This window comes from Peromyscus maniculatus, chromosome 21 (genome assembly GCF_049852395.1).
Source record: "Peromyscus maniculatus bairdii isolate BWxNUB_F1_BW_parent chromosome 21, HU_Pman_BW_mat_3.1, whole genome shotgun sequence".
NCBI classification, from domain to species: domain Eukaryota; kingdom Metazoa; phylum Chordata; class Mammalia; order Rodentia; family Cricetidae; genus Peromyscus; species Peromyscus maniculatus.
Window position 1 is genome coordinate 45,707,961 of NC_134872.1, and position 21,739 is coordinate 45,729,699.

General features: G+C 44.6%; 1 pseudogene; it reads right to left on the reverse strand.

Annotated features, from left to right (window-relative positions):
* LOC102920708 (charged multivesicular body protein 1B2-like) overlaps nt 1-21,739 on the reverse strand; it is a 40,038-nt pseudogene that overhangs the window by 17,374 nt on the left and 925 nt on the right.

Here is a 21,739-nt window from a genome sequence, read left to right on the forward strand (position 1 = left end):
AGGGTCACTGAAGTCCAGATGAGCCTCATCTCCCTGTGAAACACTTCTATATGCCATGAAAGTTCCCTAGTGTCCATGGCAACTTGAAGACTTGCACAAGATGTTTTAGAAATCTTAAGATTTCACTAATTATTTTAACATGATTCTTTGTTATTTGAGAATTGCACACCATGCACCCCAATCCTGTTCATTGCTGAGACCTTCTATATCCTCCCTTCACCTCTTAAAGTATCCCCCAAAGAAATCCCCTCAAAAAGTCACTTAAAACCAAAGAATAACATACAACCTTACTCCTCTGTCTTTCCAACACCTCTTCATTCATCCTAGTGGATTGGGTGCTTCAGTGTGTCAGCCTTTATACCATTATTCCAATGAGCCTCACCTACAACATGTTCATTGCAATGAGTCACTGGTCTAGATCAAGGCCTCTGGCACACTGTCATCTCTGATTTTACCAAAACTTCTACTGGATATCATGCTGCTACCCAGAGTCATGGAGATCCTATGGATATTTTTCCACAGGACAAGTCTCTTCACAAACTCTATAGTCACCAATGGGGTAGATGTTAGGGTGGGCCAGTCCCAGTAATCTTCATTGACTAGATGAGCTACCACCCAGATCCACATCCTGGGTCTTGGATTGGCCCACCCTTAAAGATTTTTCTAAGGTAGCCTACTGTTATTAAATTTAATCTTACTACTTGAACAAAACTAGAGAAAGATAAAGAGATTGACTGAAAGCCCCTACCATTCAAACTATGGGAACATACTATTACTAAGTCCCATAAGCCAGCCTAAAGTTCAGATCTGGACACAGCCAGATACAGAGAAGCAGCAGTTGAGTTCAAGTCTGTTAGCCCTCTGTTGAACACAAGATACAGTTAGAAAAAAGACTCAAAGAGGGTTCTATCCTCAGGGAGCAATGCCCTTTATACATATCCACCTCCTGTGACTCTGAACCCAAGTCCTAAAACACTTGAACTTTGGGATTTTCATCCAAGTCCCTGTCATCAGGTTCAGAGGGCCTGAAGAATCCATACTAGCAGGCCTCTAATTTTCACAGATCTGAGGTTTACCTGCTTTCTCAGTACATTATACTGAGCTACTCCCCCACAAAAGACATAGTGTTCTGAGGCCAGCCCTACTCAAGAGTACCAAGATCTGGTATAGAGTCCTGCCCTGAAGTCCTGCTATTGATTCAAAACTACACGTGCTGGGTTGGGACATTTGCTGAGCCTGACATGGGTCTCTGACGCCCCATGAAGCTCTTTGTTCCCTGTAGCATCAGAATTTGCTTTGGCTCCTCTGTTGAATCTGCACTAAGAAGGCAGTTTCCTGAATTTGTCATGGAGAGCTGCAGCTTTTAAGAACAGCAGAGAGAGCAGAGAAATAGTGACAGGAGAAGGAAGGCATCAAAGCTGCAGGGCTGGCTGCCTCTCCAGGTTATTTTCTCCACTCAAGGGTGGTCCTCTCAGGCTCCAGAACTCCCAGGGTATAATAAACCACTCCCACAGGAGAGCTTTTCCTTCCTCCATCTTGCCCAACACAAAGATCTGGGCTGACTCTTGAGAAAGCTGTCTGAAGCATCCATAGGGGAACCACTCAATGCAGTTCCCTTAACACTCATCCACTGCTCCTGTTCCCCACACTGTTTTTAATTCTCTTCAGATGAAGACACATGAAGACACACTGCAGTCCAGAACTCTGTTTGGCTCTTGCTGCAAACCAGAAGGTTCTGAAGGTTCAGAAGGTTCACTGAAGGTTCTGTAACAGCTTAACTCCAGCTTTACAGGAAGCTTGAGCAAGAATCCAAGTATGAGGGGCTGTCCCCTCTGATGACATGGTGTCTGAAGCCAGACCATCTGTCTTGATAGCAGAGGGACACAGACAAGTAAGCTACAAGCCCAAGTGAGATTTCAACGACAAACACAATCATAGTCACAGAGAATATCAGGCTCAATTGCCATCCATGACCAGCTCTTCATTGAAAACCTCTATGAATTGGCTAACTTTCTAGATCCTGACATCACTGAGCACATCTCACTACTGGATTACTTTTAAGATTCTTGATCTTTACTAAGACATGGGTATAGCAATGAAGGGTTTGGTTTTTCAGGCCTGGGTTTTGCAGTCCTGAAGTCAGGACATTCCTGAATCTATTGGGTAGGGAGAATTGGCACCTGCAGATGCACAGGCCACAGATGCACATCCTGGTGTGGACTCTTTTCTGAATGCATTAGTTCCCAACCAGCTTTCTGGGGACATCACCTGCTTCCACGGAGCTAGCCTGGCAGAATGTCGCCACCTGGGTATGCATGCTCCTGTAGGGTCATTTGAGGGACATGTCATCAAGCCTGTGAGTTTGTGGGTTTTTAAGACAGAAGTGCTAAGGCAGGTCACAGGTGTAGTTCTGCAGATGCCATTGCCTAGAGCTCTTCTAATCTCGGCCTGGCTCTTCAGATGGGAGTGGTTTTGCAACTCAAATCTGAAGTTTAAAGTTTGCCCACCTGCCAATTTAAAGGTGCACAGGCTGGGGCTTCCTTTGTTTTATTGTCAAGGGGCTGTTCTGAGGCATCTGACACCTCTGTGTCACTGTCCCAGATTATAGGATTGCAGGCACTTTATACCACATCCAGGTTCTATTTGTTGATATGGAGTGTAAGTCCATGTAGCCCCGGCTGACCAGGAATGTTCAGTGAACTGTTCACTTTTGTCCCCAAAGTGCTGACAGCTGGTGACTGACTGGAAACCAGAGTTAGAGGTCTTCAGGAATTCTTTCCCAAATTAAGTCTGTATTAAGTATTTGCAATATATGTCAAATGTAGATATTTTGAGAGTGTTTCTGTGTGTAGTCCAGGCTGGCCTCTACATTCTGACTAAGTACCTTCTGCCTAATGTGTGTTGAGAAGCTCATAGGAATCTAGGTATGTCTTGTCAACATGCTATTAATGATAAATGGAAGATTTTTAAAATTTTTCTTTATATGAATGATTTAAATACAAAAATACTTTTTGATCCCTAGTTGGGCAAGGTAGAGCATGCATTTAATGGCAGCAATCAGGAGGCAGAGGTGAGCAGATCTCAGAGTTAGAGGGTAGCCTGGTCCAACAAAGTTTAGTTTCAGCATGACAGCAAAGGATATATAGACAGACCCTGTCCAAGAAGTAGTTACTTCATCACACATACACACACACACACACACACACACACACACACACACAGGAATTTGTGCCCTGCTGCAATGGTGGGAAAGTAATAGGGTCGCCTCCCTGATTCGAAGCCAATTAAGTAGAATTGAAATGAACCACCAGGGCCAGTGACACAGCAGAGCTGAAATCCTACAGCAGGGACACTGGTGACAGCATCCTTAGCCTTTCTCTCCCTTCATTCATGGGGACTGCCCATGTCAAAGGACAGGACCCTAGGAAGCCCAACCTAATACAGGACCTTGTTGAAACCCTTCTAGGTATGCTACAAGCTCCCACATGAGTATGAGCATGACAATACAACCAAGAATAGAGTGGGATTGGATCAAGGGTCAATTCTGACCTTTCAATGCTTATTTTTCAAATATGTCCATGATGTCCATCCACTGAGGACAGTAACAGGGATGGGTCCAGCTAGGCCACCTCTAAGTGAGCATACATTCCAGAAGAGGCCAGTGGGAAGTCAGTCAGGAACACCTTGAGGATCAAAACATGGACAAGTGGACGCGTGTCCTTCAGCACTTATGTTGCTTAAGGGAATTCTTGGTCTGTTTTCGACCTTGTCACATATGACTTGGTTTAACCTCAGCACAGCTTCCACATACCTTCCTCAGATCTGAGTCTCTGAAGAGCCATTTAAGGTGACTCAGTGAAAGTTAGCAGCTGTGAGATGTATGGAGAGGGATGGAAAGCTCCCCTTAGGAGATGGCTGTTTCACAATGACCTTCCACACATTGTGAAAAGAGTTGTCTTGAAGCATATTGGCTTGTTGGTGGGTACAGTAGAGAGATGACCTAAGTCTCTGAGGTCCTTCTAGGGAAACGTTCTACAGAGAGGAACCATGTGTTGTAGATTTCTCAATATCACTGATTTGTTTCTCCCATAGCTGTGTGAATGTAAAACATTAGGCTCTTCCTCACTTCTTAGCCCAGCTCCTAAGAACCCTGGGGAGTCTCTGGAATAAGAGCCGTCTTATGATTCTTGTGAGATAACTTGACAGCTTCAAGATGTGGACTGGTCATAGAGAACAAGCATAATTAGAAGGTTGGGACTTTGAGCCCCAACACCTATAACCCAGAACCCCAGAGGAGAGAGTGGGCGAATTGTCAGTGGCCAGTGCTACATTAGGAAGATCCTACAATAGGGGTGGATAGGTGTCTCAAAAGTTCAGAGCACACAGTACTCATGTAGAGGACCCAAGTTAGGGTTCTGGTTCCCACAGCGTGTGGCTTACATGCCCTCCCCAACTTGAGTTCTAGGCATATTTGATCTCGCTGCCCTCCCAGGGCCCCTGAAGTCACCTGTGTGTACATAAACACAGCCGCCTATACATTACAACCTTACACAAAACGGTTTCAAGCGGTGTAGCTCCGTGACAGGTTCGGCATCGCATGCGCCTCCCACCGAGCTCTGCCACGAAGCCCAAGAGGAAGGATAGTGTGGACAGAACAGCAAAGGCAGAGCCCAAGCAAAGCCCCACAAGGCTGTTGGCCAAACTGGCCAAGGTGGACACAAAGCCTCAAAAGGCCGTGGAAAGGATAATTCAGACAAAAACGTGCAAACCAAAGGGAAGAGGGGAGCAAAGGGCAAACAGGCCGAGGTGGCTGAGCAGCAAACCACAGATGTGCCTGCAGAAAATGGAGAGACTGAAAACCTGAGTCCAGCCTCTGAAGTCGAAGAGAAGAAGCCAAGGCCGACCAACTATCCGTCATGTCTGTCCGTGTCCCCGCCTCCCTTCTTGTACAATCCAGGGAAATTTTTATCAACTATTTTGTAAATGCGAGTTTAGTAGCTCTAGAAACATTTTTAAAAAGGGGGGGGAGTCACACCTCATCCTTTTGTGTAAGTGTAAATGATTTTTTAAGAGGTTAAATCAGTTGATGGTTGTTTATTTTTTGGTACAACCAGAAAGTAGCAGGATACTGACTCAGGAGAGGCTGGGATTGTCTCAGGGGTCACCATAACATTCCATAGAGGTGGCTAGTTTTATATCCTACAACATAAAGCAAGCATTACTAAATAGTAATTTGGAGTCTCTTGGTTGTGCATTTGTGTCTGGAATATGTTCAGTTACATCTGGTCTCATGTTTGTAGTAGAACTGTATCCTTAAAAAAACACTCCTCAGTCCTTGCCCTATCAGAACTGTCTCTGGTCATGGCAGTCCATTTTCCTAAAAATTGTGATACTGTGCTAGTATTCAATGAAAGAATGAAATTTTGAATTTGTACTGTATGTGGCATAAAATTGTGAGTCAGTGGAATTAAGGATTGTGAGCATTTGATTGTTATGTGATGTCTTAGGAGAACTAGCCAATTTTAGGATGGAGCATCAATGGAATAAGTTCAAACAGAAACACCACATGGCTCTTTTGGGTACATGAGCACATGATTGACTGAGAGTTTGGGTAGATGTTTTAAATGATTTGAAATGTCTGTATACTCTGGTCCTCAACCAATAAAATCTCAGCTGTGAAAGCAAAAAGGTTTCAAGCACCATGTAAGACATCACTTTGAAAGGCTCCCACAAGACTGAACACAAGAAGGTGCACCTAGGCTCATGTGCCCCGAGTGGATACAGAAGTTCCTCCCACCCACCTTGCCTTTTGCTCTACCTCTGCCCAGTGGTGCCAATTCTGTTTACCCACTTGTTGCACATGTCATTTGAAATCCCAAGGTCTGTGAGCATTTCTATCCATTAGGAAAACCAAAGAACACAGAGGATAACTCATAGCCAATGGGACATAGAAACGATGAACTTCTGCTGGCAATGGGCAGCACAGGTGGGAGAAGTCAGGTGATGGGACTTTGATCTGTCTGCTGTGGCTGTTTCCTTCTTCTATGGTATCAGTACCAAATAGTATGTGGCAACACCCACTACTATGCACTGGAGAACTGTTTAGTGTGCGAAGAACAGTTCTTGTCTATGAAGGAAGCACTGTAGATCAGGAGAGCCATTCTAACTTGAATGGCAACCTTCCGTGGTTCCTTTCAAAATGGACCAATTAGTCCAGTGAACAAGGGGGCAGATACTACTTTCCTGCTGTCTGAATTATGAAAATTATAACACCACTAAAGTGTTGAGAAATCTAATGTGACCAAGAACCTGAATTCCATTTCATCATGTCATAGAGGCCTCTCTTATTGGCTCTGAACAGAGCCTATTCCAGCATACACTTTAGCAGTATGAATATCCAAGTCATAACTAAAGCGTTTCCTCCAATACATGATGGCAGGATACAGTGCTTCAGTGTAAAACACATGGGTTTTTTGTGTGTGTTGCCTGCATGGTTAACTGTGCACTATGTATGTACAGTGCCCATCAGTGCCAGGCCATCAAATCCACTGAAAGAGAAGTTACATTTGTGATTCACAATGTGGATGCTGGAAATTAAACCAGGTGCTTTCCTAAAACAGGAAATGCCCTTAAACCCTGGCTAAGCTCTCTCCAGCCATCAATGTCACCACTTTTAATGACTTTAGCTTTTGATGATTCACTTGGGAGACTATCCCACTCTCCTCTCTGACCAAAGTCAGGTCCCTGAGTGGAAAGGAGTCAGGCTGGTGGGATCCTGATATGTAAATGCCACATCACTGTGAAGAGCTTTCCTAGCACCTCATGAGATGTCTTCAGGAATTATATGACTGGATAACTGGAGCTGACCTGGGTACCACTCTTGACCAGTGTATAGCCAACTCCCACTTTGTCATTTTAATCCAGCCCTGTCACCTATCAGAAAAAGTCAGCACTCTATCATCACAATCACCACCTTAACTTTGGAGATCCCAGCCTGAGCAATCATTCAAGGAAGATTTCTAGGCATTAAATGTTCATTTGGTTTTAGAGGATGGTAGGTAGACAGAAGACAGCAGGAAAGCCTGGCTAAGAGCAATGAGACTCTACATCAGTGAATAGAGGAAATACTGGCAGGGTTCTTCCCCACACTTCCCATCTGGAGCCCGTGTCTCCATCATGAGCCACAGTCAGTCTATACACCTCCACTTCTCTTGGAGGACTTCTTACAGACAAGTTTAATGGTGTCATGAACACATAAAAGGAGATTGGGAACCAGGATCTCACCATGTTAGCAAAACACTCCCAGTATTCCCTAGTATTTCTCTAACATGAGCTCTGTCACAGCAGGGGCTGGTGACCTGCCCTTCAGAGTCCCTGGGGGAACAAGTAGCTAGTGGCAAGGAAAGAGTATGGTCCAGGAAAGGGTGGGCAGTGTTGCCAAAATCCTTCTTCACAACATCACTGCCGACTGAACAGAACTTCATGCTTCAGGGTGAGCAAGGCTCCCAGTAGGTGGGCAGATATCCTCCTAGAGACCAAGAGGCCACAGTCTTGGGGTACCAGTAATTTTGTCCCCTAACAATTCTTATACTGCCACCTCAGACCCTTAGCTGAGGACCTAGGACCAAGCACTAACTTTGCACAATGGCCTCATCTGGAGTGTGACCCGTTGGGGTGTGCTTCTGCATCGCTACTTTGTACTTGTAACTCCTGGCTGTACAGTGAAAACCCTGGCAGGTGGTTCTGTCAAAGTGTCTGAGCTTCCTGTTCAGCAGTCAGCTCTTCAGCAGTGGAGCACTATCCAAGCCCAGAGCCACCTCAGTGGGCAGACCATACAGGAACAAGCATACTTCGGGATCCTAGGGATCCTGGCTAGTTAGCTGTACCTTCCCTAAGCTCTAAGTGCATTTTATATACAATCCCCAGTCAGAGGATCTATCTAAGGGAAGGCTGTCCTAGGCTCCAGACACCCCCACTATGGTCACTGAAGTCCAGATGAGCCTAATCTCCCTGTAAAACACAGATGCATGCCATGATAGTTTCCTAGTGTCCAATGCTACTTGACTATATCCTGCCCTACATGTAAGTTGAGAAATCTTAATTTTATTAATTGTTTTAGTATAATACTTTATTATTTGGGAATTTCCCATCATATAACCCAATCCTGCTCATCTCTGAGAACTTCTATACCTTCACCACAACTGTGATACATCCCCACTAATTAACCCTTCAACATCATTTAAAAAGCAACCGACAACCTCACTCTTGTCTTTCCAACATTTTACCATTCATTTTAGTGGCCTTGTGTGATTCAATGTGTCACCCAATATAACCTTAGTCCAGTGAGACCCACCCACAACATGTCCATTGCAAGGAGTCACTGGTCTAGGTCAAGGCCCCTGGTACACAGTCATCACTGGACCATCAAACTCCACTTGGATATCTTGCCTTTGCCCAGAATCATGGAGATCCTGTGGTTATTGTTCCACAGGACCAGTCCCTCCATGCCCTCCATAGCTCACAGATGGGATTGATGTTAGGGTGGGCCAGTATGAGTGGCTTTGACTGACTAGATCAGCTACCACCCAGAGTCACATCCTGGGCCTTGAATTGCCCCACCCTAAAGATTTTTCTAACTGAGCTCTCTGATATTAAAATTAATCTTACTACCTGAACAAAACTAGATAAAGGGGAGGAGCTTTCAGTCAATCTAACACTATGGAAACACATACTACTACTAAGTCCCACAAGCCAGCCTAAAGTTCACATCTGGACACAGCCAGATGCAGAAAAGTGGGTTAGCTCCAGCCATTAGCCCTCTCTTGAACACAGAATGCAGCTAGGAAATTAACACATGGAGAGGTTCTATCCATAGGCAGCAATGCCCTTCACACACGTCCATCTCCTGTGCATCTGAACCCAAGGCCTGAAATGCTTGAACTTGGGGATTTTCATCCAAGACCCTGTCATCAGGTTCAGACTGATGAATCGACACAGGCTAGCCTCTAATTTTCACAGAAGACCTGAGGTTTACCCCTTTCCCAGTGCATTATGCTGACACACTCCTCATAGGCGGATTTGGCTTCTGAGTACAGCTCCACTCAAGAGGACCAAGATCTGGGACCTGGCCCTGCCCTGGAGTCCTGCTGTTGACTCAAAACTACATGTGAAGGGTTGGGACATTTGCTGAGCCTGATACTGGACCCTGACACACCATCAGCTCTTGGTGCCTCGTGCATTTGGATTTGCTTTGGCTCCTTTCTGAGGGATTTCCACACCTTGCACTAAGACCATGCCAGTTCCCTGAATTTGTCAGGAAGAGCTGCAGCTTTCAGAACAGCAGAGAGAGCAGAGCAATAGTCAATCCACAGGACAGGAGGAGGAAGGCATCACAGCTGCAGGACTGGCTGCCTCTCCAGGTTATTTTTTCCACTCAGGGGTGGTCCTATCAGGCTCCAGAACTTCCAGTGTATAATTAACCACTCCCACAGGAGGGCTTCTCCTTCCTCTGTCTTGCCTAACAAAAAGCTCTGGGCTGACTCTTGAGAAAGCTGTCTGAAGCATCCATAGGGGAACCACTCAATGCAGTTCCCTTAACGCTCATCCACTGCTCCTGTTCCCCACACTGTTTTTAATTCTCTTCAGATGAAGACACATGAAGACACACTGCAGTCCAGAACTCTGTTTGGCTCTTGCTGCAAACCAGCTGGTCTCTTCTCAGTGAAGGTTCTGAAACAGCTTAACTCCAGGTTCACAAGAAGCTTAAGGAGGAATAGAAGCATGAAGAGCTGACCCCTCTGAGGACATGGTGTCTGACGCCAGAGCACTTGTCTTTTGATAGCAGAAGGACTCATGCTAAGGCCTAAGTGAGACTGCTTCAGGAAACTATCCCAGCTACAGAGAAAGTTCAGGCTCAGCTGCCATCCATGGCGAGCTCTTCACTGGAAACCTCTATGATTTGGATAACTTTCTAGACCCTGACATCACTGAGTACATCTCACTACTGCATTAGTTTTGAGATTTTTTATCTTTACTAAGATATGGGTATAGCAAGGAAGGCTTTGGTTTTGCAAGCCTGAAATCAGGACATTCCTGAATCTATTGGGTAGGGAGAATTGGCACCTGCAGATTCACAGGCCACAGATGCACCCCCTGGTGTGGATTCCTTTCAGGTTGCAGTAGATCCCAATCAGCTCTCTGGGGACATCCCTTACCTTGACTTAGCTAGCCTGGCAGAGTGTCCCCACCTGGCTATGCATGCTCCTGTGGGTCATTTGAGGGTCATGACATGAAGCCTGTGAGTTTGTGGGTTTCTAGTACAGAAGTGCCCAGGCAGGTCACAGGTGTAGTTCCTGCAGATGCCTTTGCCAAGAGCTCCCCTAGTTCTTGGCCTAGTTACTTAGATGGTAGTGGTCTGGACACTCAGATCTGGGGTTCAAGTTAGTTTGCCCACCTGCCAACTTAAATGTCTATAGGCTGAGGCTTTATTTCATTGTTGTATTGTCAAGGGGCCTTCCTGAGGCTCCTGACATCCCGCATCCCTGTCCCAGAGTGTAGGATGACAGGCACCTGTCACCACATCCACTTTGCTTCTCTTTCCTGAGATGGAGTGTAACTCCATGTAACCCAGGCTGGCCAGGAATGTTCAGTGAACTGCCCACTTTTGTCCCCAGAATGCTGTGATGACACCTGGTGATTGACTGGACACCAGAGTTAGGTCTTCAGGAGTTTCCTTTCCCAAATTAAGTCTGTATTAAGTATTTGTAATATATGTTAAATATTGATATATTGAGACAGTTTCTGTCTGTAGTCCAAATTGGCTTCTACATTCTGACCAAATATCTTCTGCCTAATGTGAGTTGACAATCTCCTAGGAAGGCTGGTGAGTCAATTCACACCTGGATTCTCACTTCTTAGTCCAGCCCCTAACACCACCAGGGAGTCTTTGGAATAAGAGCTGTCTTAGATGCTTGCTAGATAACTTGATAACTTCAAGATGTGGATTGGTCATGGAACTGGTCATGAATAAAGAACAAGCATGATTAAAAGGTTGGGACTTTGAGCCCCCACCCATAATCCATAACTCCAGAGGAGAGAGTGGGGTAATTGTCAGTGGCCAGTGCTGTGATCATTCATGTCTACATTAGGAGGATCCTACAATAGGCGTGGGTAGGTGTCTCAAAAGTTGAGAGCACACAGTACTCACGTAGAGGACCCAAGTTAGGGTTCTGGTTCCCATAGCATGTGACTTACACCCCCTACAAGTTGAGTTCTATAAGGATCCAAACTCTCTGCTCTCCGAGGGCTCCTGCACTCACCTGTGTGTACCTAAACACAGACACCTATACAAACAACCTTATACAAAAATGTTTCTCCAATTAAAAAAATGGGCTAAAGAGCTAAACAGAGAATTCACAAACAAGAACTACAAATGGCTGAAAGACATTTAAAGAAATGCTCAACATCCTTAATCAGAGAAGTGCAAATCAAAACGACTCTGAGATACCACCTTACACCTGTTAGGATGGCTATGATCAAAAACACCAATGACAACCAATGTTGGAGAGGATGTGGAGCAAAGGGAACACTCCTCCACTGTTGGTGGGAATGTAAACTTGTACAACCACTGTGGAAGTCAGTATGGCGGTTTCTCAGAAAATTAGGAATCGAACTACCTCAAGACCCAGCTATCCCACTCTTGGGCATATACCCAAGGAATGCTGATTTATACCATAAAGATACATGCTCAGCTATGTTCATAGCAGCACTATTTGTAATAGCCAGAACCTGGAAACAACCTAGATGCCAGTCAATGGAAGAATGGATGAAAAAAATGTGGTACATATACACAATGGAGTACGGCTCAGCAGAGAAAAACAATGAAAGCATGAAATTTGCAGGCAAATGGATGGAACTAGAAAAAATCATCCTGAGTGAGATAACCCAAACCCAGAAAGACAGTCATGGTATGTACTCACTCATAGGTGGATTCTAGATATAAAATAAAGAACAATCAGACCACAACCCATAGAACCATAGAGGCTATATATATAGCATGGAGGTCCCTAGGATGACTGTGGCTTATAATAAATTTCAGTTTTACTCAATTATTGAAAAAAAAAATAGCCAAATGAATGGAAACACATGAACTGTGAACCAAAGGTTGAGGGGCCCCCAGCTGGATCAAGCCCTCTGAATAGGTGAGACAGTTGATTGGCTTGATCAGTTTGGGAGGCAACTAGGCAGTGGGACCAAGTCCTGTGCTCATTGCAGGAGTTGGCTGTGTGAAACCTGGAGCTTATGCAGGGACACTTGGCTCAGTCTTGGAGGAAGAGACTGGACCTGCCTGGACTGAGTCTACCAGGTTGATCGCAGTCCTCGGGGGAGGACTTGTCCTGGAGGAGATGGGAATGGGGGGTAGGCTGGAGGTAAGGGGAGGGCGTGGGAGGGGGGAGAATAGGGGAACCCATGGCTGATATGTAGAACTGAATGGTATTATAAAATATATATTAAGAAAATAAAAAAAAATTTAAAAAATGTTTCAAGCACCATATAAGATATCATTTTGAAAGGCTCCCACAGACCTGAACACAAGGAGGTGGATCAAGGCTCATGTGCCCCGAGTGGATACAGAAGTTCCTCCCACCCACCTTGCCTTCTGCTCTACCTCTGCCCAGTGGTGCCAATTCTGTTTACCCACTTGTTGCACATGTCATTTGAAATCCCAAGGTCTGTGAGCATTTCTATCCATTAGGAAAACCAAAGAATGCAGAGGATAACGCATAACCAATGGGACATAGAAACGATGAACTTCTGCTGGCAATGGGCAGCACAGGTGGGAGAAGTCAGGTGATGGGACTTGATCTGTCTGCTGTGGCTGTTTCCTTCTGTGGTATCAGTACCAAGTGTTATTTGGCAACATTCAGCTACTATGCACTGGAGAACTGTTTGTGAAGACTGGCCTATTCATGTCAAGTGTCTGAAGCACTGGAGATCATGAGTAACCATTCTAACTTGAAGGGTTCATTTTAAAATGAACCACTGAAGGTTGCCAATCATTCCAGTGAACAAGGGAGCAGATACTACCTTCCTGTTATCTGCATTGTGGAAATTATATAATGCCACTCAAAAGAGTTGAGGGATCTAATGTGACTAAGTGCCAGGAGCCATTCCCCAGTGGTGGATGGATCCTGCAGAGGATGTACGGAGTCGGTGGGAGAAGGAAGTGAGCCAGGCCATGATGGTTAGGAGAATCTTGCAGCCTGACTGATTAGCAGCCAGAGTATTTATTTATACAGAACTTAGTTAGCAGGGATACATTCATGATGTTCCAAAACACAGATCATATAATTTTTGGTTTGGGACATGTGTTTCACTTCCTTTTGCTCATCTTTTAGTCATCATTATAAACTATGACAGAACAGAGTTATCATTTCCAATCATTTTCCCTCAAGTTTTGACATCATTAATAAACAGAGTTATCATTCTTACTCATAAAACCCATAACCCAAATTTTGAGAATCTAGAGGCATATGACAGCCTGTGCTTAGTCTGGTTGTTTTGGCTGCTTCAAGGACACTAGACCAAAACAAAATCTTCAAGTCACCCTGGGCATTTTTCCATGTCTCAAGCAATGTATTATTAACTCTTAGTGGTCAGAGTGCCCAGGAAAAATGCTCAGGCTAAAACTGATAGTTATTATTCAAATTCCTGCATAATACAATGTTCACATTTATATCTTTATAGAATTGGTCTATATGTATAATCCTGGCATTCTGTTGTTCCTTGGTCATATGACATTATAGTGGCTCTACATGAGCTAAATTCTAAGAGATGGAAGTCCTAACACCTCATACTTTTATCATATTTCCACTCCATACTTTGCTCATCAATGTGTCTCTCTGTAGGCCAGAGTTGTATGCCACATAATTGTCTGAGTGTACAGTGGGAAGAGTCTTGTAATCTGAACTGTGGACAATCCCTCTAGCCCACTGAATCTTGTTGACCTTTTTAATTTTACTTTGTTTTGAATATCTTGTTCCAGTGTAAGTACAGGGACAGATGTTTCAAGAATGTCTCATAGCCTCATGAAGAGACCTCTGGCGTCTTTATGTGTCACAGCCTTCAAGGTATAAGGAAGACCTTCAGGCAGATAAGGATATCTCCCTCAAGCTGGGGGGGGGGGGATAGTATGTTCAGGACTTTCCTGGATAAGCTTAGAGGCAGCATTCCTGGGAGAAGGCATAAATGATTCATAAGGAATTTTCCATCAACCCAACACCCCCAAATTGTACAAATATTTAAAAATATCAAATGTAACAGGTAGAGATGAAAACCAAAGGTGACATGGCAGCCATCATGTGGCTCAGCTTTGCTGGATCTTTGTCAAGCAGCTGTGCTGGCTTTTGACTTCTGCCATTCTATTCAGATATGGCTGTGCCAATTAAGAACCTGAATTCCCCCATTTCATCATGCTATAGAGACCTCTCTATCTGGCTCCAAAAGAGTCTCTGCCAGCATAAAAATTAGTAGTTTAAATAGCCAAGTATTAGTTTAAGCATTTCCTCAAATACTTCGTGGAAGTATCCAATGCTTCAGTTAAAAAAAATTGTGTGTGTGTGTGTGTGTGTGTGTGTGTGTGTGTGTGTGTGTGTGTATTCACCTGAAGGATGTCAGTGTTCTATGTACAGTGCCCATCCATCAGTGCCAGGATATCAAATCCACTGAAAGAGAAGTTACATATGTGATTTACATTGTGGATGCTGGAAATCAAACCAGGTGCTTCCGTAGAAGAGGAAATGCCCTTAAACCCTGGCTGAGCTCTCTCTCCAGCCATCAATGGCACCACTTTAATGATTTTAGCTTTTGATGATTTACTTGGGAGACTATCCCACTCTCCTCTCTGACCAAAGTCAAGTCCCTGAGTGGGAAGGAGTCAGGCTGGTGGGATCTTGATATGTAAATGCTACATCACTGTGAAGTGCTTTCCTAGCACCTCATGAGATGTCTTCAGGAATTATATGACTGGATAACTGGAGCTGACCTGGGTACCACTCTTGACCAGTGTAGAGCAAACTCCCACTGTCATTTTAATCCAGCACTGTCACTGATCAGAAAAAGTCAGTACTCTATCATCACATTTTCCACCTTCACTTTGGAATCATTCAAGAAAGGGAAGATTTCTAGGCATTAAATGTTCATTTGGTTTTAGAAGATGGTAGGTAGACAGAAGACAGCAGAACAGCCTGACTGAGAGCATGGACATGCTCTGCATGAGGGATGGAGAGGAAATAATTTCAGGGTTCTTCACACTTTCCATCTGGAGCCTGTGTCTCCATCATGGTCCCTAGATGGTCTATACACCTCCACTTCTCTTGGAGGACTTCTTACAGACATGCTTAATGGACCTCATTTATACATACAAGGACATTGGGAACCAGGACCTCACCATGGTAGCTAAACACTGCCAGTAGAACCTAGCATTTCTATGACATTAGGAGTCTGGTAACCTGATCTTCAGAGTCCCAGGGGGAACAAGTAGCCAGTTGCAAGGAAAGAAGTTTGGTCCAAAAAAGGGTGGACAGTGTTGCCAAAAATCATTCTTCACAACAACATTTCCAATTGATAAGAACTTTATGCTTCAGGGTGAGCAAGGCTAAAGTGGATGGGCAGATCTATTAAGAGGCTTCTAAGGAGGTCACAGTCTTGTTATCTGCAATTCTTGTCCCCTAATTCTCATACCGTCTCCCCAGATCCTTAGCTTTGGAGCTGAGGACCTAGGACCAAGCAGTGACCTTGCACAGTGGCCTCATCTGGAGTGTGACCCATTCCGGCTCTGCTTCTGCATTGCTGGTTTGAACTTGTGACTCCTGGCTGTACAGTGAAAATCCTGACAGGAGGTTCTGTCAAGTGTCTGAGCTTCCTGTTCGGCAGTCAGCTCTTCAGCAGGGGAGATGTCCCCATGCCCAGAGCCACCTCAGCATCCACAGGCATTGGGCAGAACTCTGAAGAACAAGCACACTTCGGGATCATAGGGATCCTGGCTCCTTAGCTTCACCCTCCCTGAGATGTAAGCACATTTTCTAGTACAATCCTCAGTGAGAGGACCCATCTATGGGACAGCTGTTCTAGGCTTCAGACACACCCCATTATGGTCACAGAAGGCCAGATGAGGCTATTTCTTCTGTAAAACACAGACTTGCCATGATCCTTCACTAGTGTCCACTACAACTTGAAGACATCTTGTCCCTTCACAACAGTTGAGAAACCTTGGGAATTTACTAAGTATTTATACATTATTCCTTATTTGAAAGTTTCCCATCATACACTCCAATCTGCTCATCTGAGACATTCTATATCCTCCCCTCATCCCTGAAGCATCCCACTAAGAAACTCCCTCAAAATCATTTAAAACCATAGAACAGTAGACCACCTCACTCCTGTCTGTCCAAGACCTCTTCCTTCATCCTGGTGTCATTGGGTGCTTCAGTGTGTCACCCAGTGTACCCTTAGTCCAGTGAGACCCACCAACAACATACTCATTGCAAAGAGTCACTGGTCTAGTTCAAGGTCCAGAGTCATCCTTGGACCTTCAAACTCTGCTTGGATACCATCCTGTTACCCTGACTCAGAGATCCTGTGGTTATTGATCCACAGTACCAGTCCCTTCATGCACTCTCTGTTCCACAGTTCACAGATGGGGTAGATGTTAGGGTGGGCCAGTCCCAGTGGCCTTGACTGACTAGATCAGCTACCACCCAGACCCACACCCTGGGCCTTGGATTGGCCCACCCTAAAAGATTTTCCTAAGGTAGTCCAATATGATTAAATTTAACCTTACTACATGAACAAAACTAGATAAAGAGATTGACTGAAAGCCCCTCCCATTCAAGACCATGGAAACATCCAGTATTTCTAAGTCCCACAAGCCAGCCTAAAGTTCACATCTGGACACAGCCAGATGCAGAGAGGCAGCAGGTGAGCTCCAGTCCATTACCCTCTGTTGAACACGGGATGCAGTTAGAAAAGTAATACATGGAGAGGTTCTATCCATAGGCTGCAATGCCCTTCACACATGTCCATCTCCTGTGCATCTGAACCAAAGGCCTGAAATGCTTGAACTTGGGGATTTTCATCCAAGTCCCTGTCATCAGGTTCAGGTTGTCTGATGAATCCAACACCAGCTGGCCTCTAGTTTTCTCAGAGACCTGAGGTTTATCCCTTTTCCCAGTGCATTATGCTGAACCTCTCTGCAGAAGTCAGAATTCTGAAGCCAGCCCCACTCAAGAGGACCAAGATCTGGTACCTGGCCCTGCCCTGGAGTCCTGCTGTTGACTCAAAACTACGTGTGAAGGTTTAAGACATTTGCTGAGCCTGAAACTGGACCCTGTCACACCATGCAGCTCTTTGGTGCCTGGTGCATCTGGATTTGCTTTGGCTCCTGTCTGTTGAATCTGTTGAGTCTGCACAAAAGCAGGTCCCTGAATTTGTCAGGAAGAGCGGCAGCTTTAAGAAAAGATGGGAGAGCAGAGAAATAGTCAATCCACAGGACAGGAGGAGGAAGGCATCACAGCTGCAGGGGTGGCTGCCTCTCCAGGTTATTTTCTCCACTCAGGGGTGGCCCTCTCAGGCTCCAGAACTCCCAGTGTATAATAAACCACTCCCACAGGAGAGATTCTCCTTCCTCTGTCTTGCCTAGCACAAAGATCTGGGCTGACTCTTGAGAAAGCTGTCTGAAGCAGCCATAGGGGAAACACTCAATGCAGTTCCCTTAATGCTCATCCACTGCTCCTGTTCCCCACACTGTTTTTAATTCTCTTCAGATGAAGACACATGAAGACACACTGCAGTCCAGAACTGTTTGGCTCCTGCTGCAAACCAGCTGGTCTCATCTCAGTGCTCATCTCAGACCACTAGTATTTCATAGCAGAAGGACCCAGACCAAGGTAAGAAGCAAAACACAAGTGAGACTCCATCAGCAAACAATCCCTTTCACAATGATGCTCAGGCTCAGCTCCCATTCATGTTCCACTCTTCATTGAAAACCTCTATGAATTGGCTAACTTTCTAGACCCTGACATCACTGAGCACATCTCACTCCTGGATTACTTTTAAGATTTATGATCTTTACTAAGACTGGGTATAGCAATGAAGGGTTTGCTTTTGTAGGTCTGAAGTCAGCACATTCCTGAATCTATTGGGTAGGGAGAATTGGCACCTGCAGATGCACAGGCCACAGATGCACATCCTGGTGTGGACTCCATTCTAAATGCATTAGCTCCCAACCAGCTTTCTGGGGACATCACCTGCTTCCATGGAGCTAGCCAGGCTAATGTCCCCACCTGACTATGCATGCTATTGTAGGGTCATTTGAGGGTCATATTTTGATGCCTGTGAGTTTGTGGGTTTCCAGTACAGAAGTGCCGAGGCAGGTCACAGGTGTAGTTCTGCAGATGCCTTTGCCAAGAGCTCCCCTAGTTCTTGGCCTAGTTACTCAGATGGGAGTGGTCTGGACACTCAGATCTAGGGTTCAAGTTAGGTTTGCCCACCTGCCAACTTAAAGGTCTATAGGCTGAGGCTTCATTTCACTGTTGTATTGTCAAGGGGCCTCCTGAGGCTCCTGACATCCCGCATCCCTGTCCCAGAGTGTAGGATGACAGGCACCTGTCACCACATCCACTTTGGTTCTCTTTGCTGAGATGGAGTGTAACTCCATGTAGCCCAGGCTGGCCAGGAATGTTCCGTGAACTGCCCACTTTTGTCCCCATAGAGCTCTGATGACAGCTGCTGACTGACTGGACACCAGAGTTAGGTCTTCTGGAGTTCTCACCCAAAATAAGTTTATATTTAGCATTTATTTCAAATATGTAATGCAGATATTTTCAAACAGTTTCTGTATGTAGCCCAGGCAGGCCTCTACACTCTGCCTAAATACTTTCTGCCTAATGTGTGTTTTGAGAAGCTCACTAGAATCCTGAAGAGTTAACTCACACCTGGAATCTCCTGTCAATGTTTTATGAATGACAGCACATGAGATTGTTTAATATCTTATAAATACGGTAATAAAATTCTTTTTGATTCTTACCATAGGCATGATAGAACATGCCTTTAATGACAGCACACAGGAGACAGACAGATCTGCATGTTTAAGGACACACTGGTGCAATAATGTGAGTTTCTGCAGGAGAGCAAGGTACGTATATAGACTGACCCTGTTTTTAAAAAGTTAATTTATAAAAATAAATACATATTCAGGAATCTGTGTCCCTCTACAGTGGTGAAGTTGTAGGGTTATATCCTTGATTTCAACCGATTGTTTAGAATTAAAATGAACCACCGGGTCACAGCAGAACCCCACATTAGGGACACTGGTGACAGCATCCTTAGCCTTTCTCTCCCTTCCTCATTCATGGGGACTGCCCATGTCAAAGGACAGGACCCTGGGAAGCCCAATCTAATACAGGACCCTGTTGAAACCCATCTAGGTATGCTACAAACTCCCTCATGAGTATGAACATGACAATACAACCAAGAATAGAGTGGGATTGGATCAAGAGTCAATTCTGATCTTTTAGTGCTTATTTTGTAAATATGTCCCTGATGTCCATCCACTGAGGACAGTAACAGCACATTGGCCCAGCTAGGCCACCTCTAAGTGAGCATACATTTCTGAAGAGGTCACTGGGAAGTCAATCAAGAACACCTCAAGGATCAAAACATGGACAAGAGGACAAGTGTCCTTCAGTACTTATGTTCCTCAAGGGATTTCTTGGTCTGATTTTGACCTTGTCACATATGACTTGGTTTAATCACAGCTCAGCTTCTGCATACCTTCCTCAGATCTGAGTCTCTGAAGAGCTGTTTAAGCTGCCTTAGCGAAAGTTAGCAACAATGAGATGTATGAGAGGGATGGAAACCTCCCCTTAGAAGATGGCTGTTTCACAATGACCTTCCTCACAAGTGTGAAGAGATTTTTTGAAGCATATTTGCTTGTTGTGGGTACAGTAGAGATGACCTAGGAGGTACTCCTAGGGAAACACTCAGAGTAATCATGTGTTGTAGATTTCTCAATATCACTGGTATGTTACTCCTGTAGCTGTGTGAATGTAAAACATTAGGCTCTTCCTCACTTCTTAGCCCAGCTAAGAACCCTGGGGAGTCTCTGGAATAAGAGCCATCTATGATTCTTGTGAGATAACTTGACAGCTTCAAGATGTGGACTGGTCATGGAGAGAGAACAAGCATGATTAGAAGGTTGGGACTTTGAGCCCCACACCCTGAAACCAGAACCCCAGAGCAGAGAGTGAGGGGATTGTCAGTGGCCAGTGCTGTGATCAATCAAGCCTACATGATGAATCTCCTTTGATCAGAGTGGATTAAGTGGCTCAAAAGTTCAGAGCACACAGTACTCATGTAGAGAACCCAAGTTAGGCTCCTGGTTCCTAGAGGTTGTATGTGACTTATATCCCCTAAAATTTAAGATCTAGGATGACCCAAAAATCTGGCTTCTTAAGAGTTACTGGCATCCCATGCCTTTACTAAAACACATACCTACACATAAGAACTTAAAGAGGTCTCACATCTAGCAACTAATGCCCCATGAACCCTGATCTTTGGGTGCCACTGTTCCTGTGCCCAGTGATACTGGCCCCTCCTCTGCCTCCCCATCCAAGAACTCCTGAGTTCATGTTGACCATGTCTCTGTGACAGTTCATCCTGCTCTGTAGAAGAAACACTTGCATCATCATATCCTGCCTGACCCGGAAGCTCCATACTGAGATCAAGGGCAGCTTCCCCTGCCCTTTCCTGAAGCACCATTACCACTTGGTTCTGTAGGGTGTTAGGGTGGTCATGCGATGCATTGCATCTTCCAGTGCTGTGTTTGAACATGCAATGTTTCAAACTGGTGCTCAAATTTGTCTATTAAGGCAGAAATCCTTTCAAAGTTCGTACTCCTCAATGTAGCATCCATAGACCTAAGGACACCTGCCATCCATTTTTTCACTCTGCCTATTGTTACTGCACTTTGACCTCTGGCTCTTGGCGCATCAACCCTAGCACTTGCTCTCAAAGAAATTGATTGCATTTTGAGCATGTATCAACACATCAAGCAATCTATTCTTGAAACCTCTGGACTGCCGTTCTGAATGGACTTTTTATATCTTGGCCCTTTCAGCTTTTTGTTCTTTATCACATTTTGTAAAATTCCTGTTTTGGAATTGGTGTCTGGTCTTCCATGTGTGTCTAAAATATCGTGTGTATGTGTGTGTGTGTGTGTGTGTGTGTGTGTGTGTGTGTGTGTGTGTGTGTATAAAGCTGCACTCTAGTTAGAAAAACACCATACATGCCAAAAAGTTTGAACATTGTTTACATATGATACTTTGCCTTGTTTATTTTGTAGTGCACTAAGAATTTCAGGGAATTTCTACATTGGCAGATTTATAGTTCTATATATTATGTGTAAAGGTGTAAGAGATATTTTTGTAGATGTCTTTGACAGAGCTAGCATTAGTTATATAATATATATCTTTCTCAAATATTAGAACAAACATCTAGCACCAAAATACTACTAAAGTAATTTTGTCAGAATAAAGGCTTTTTTTAATTGCAAGAAATTTTCAGTCAAAAAAAAAAAAAAAGATGCTGTGGGATGGTCTGTATGTCAAATTGCTCTGACTGATCAATAAATAAAACACTGATTGGCCAGTGGCCAGGCAGGAAGTAGGTGGGACAAGGAGAG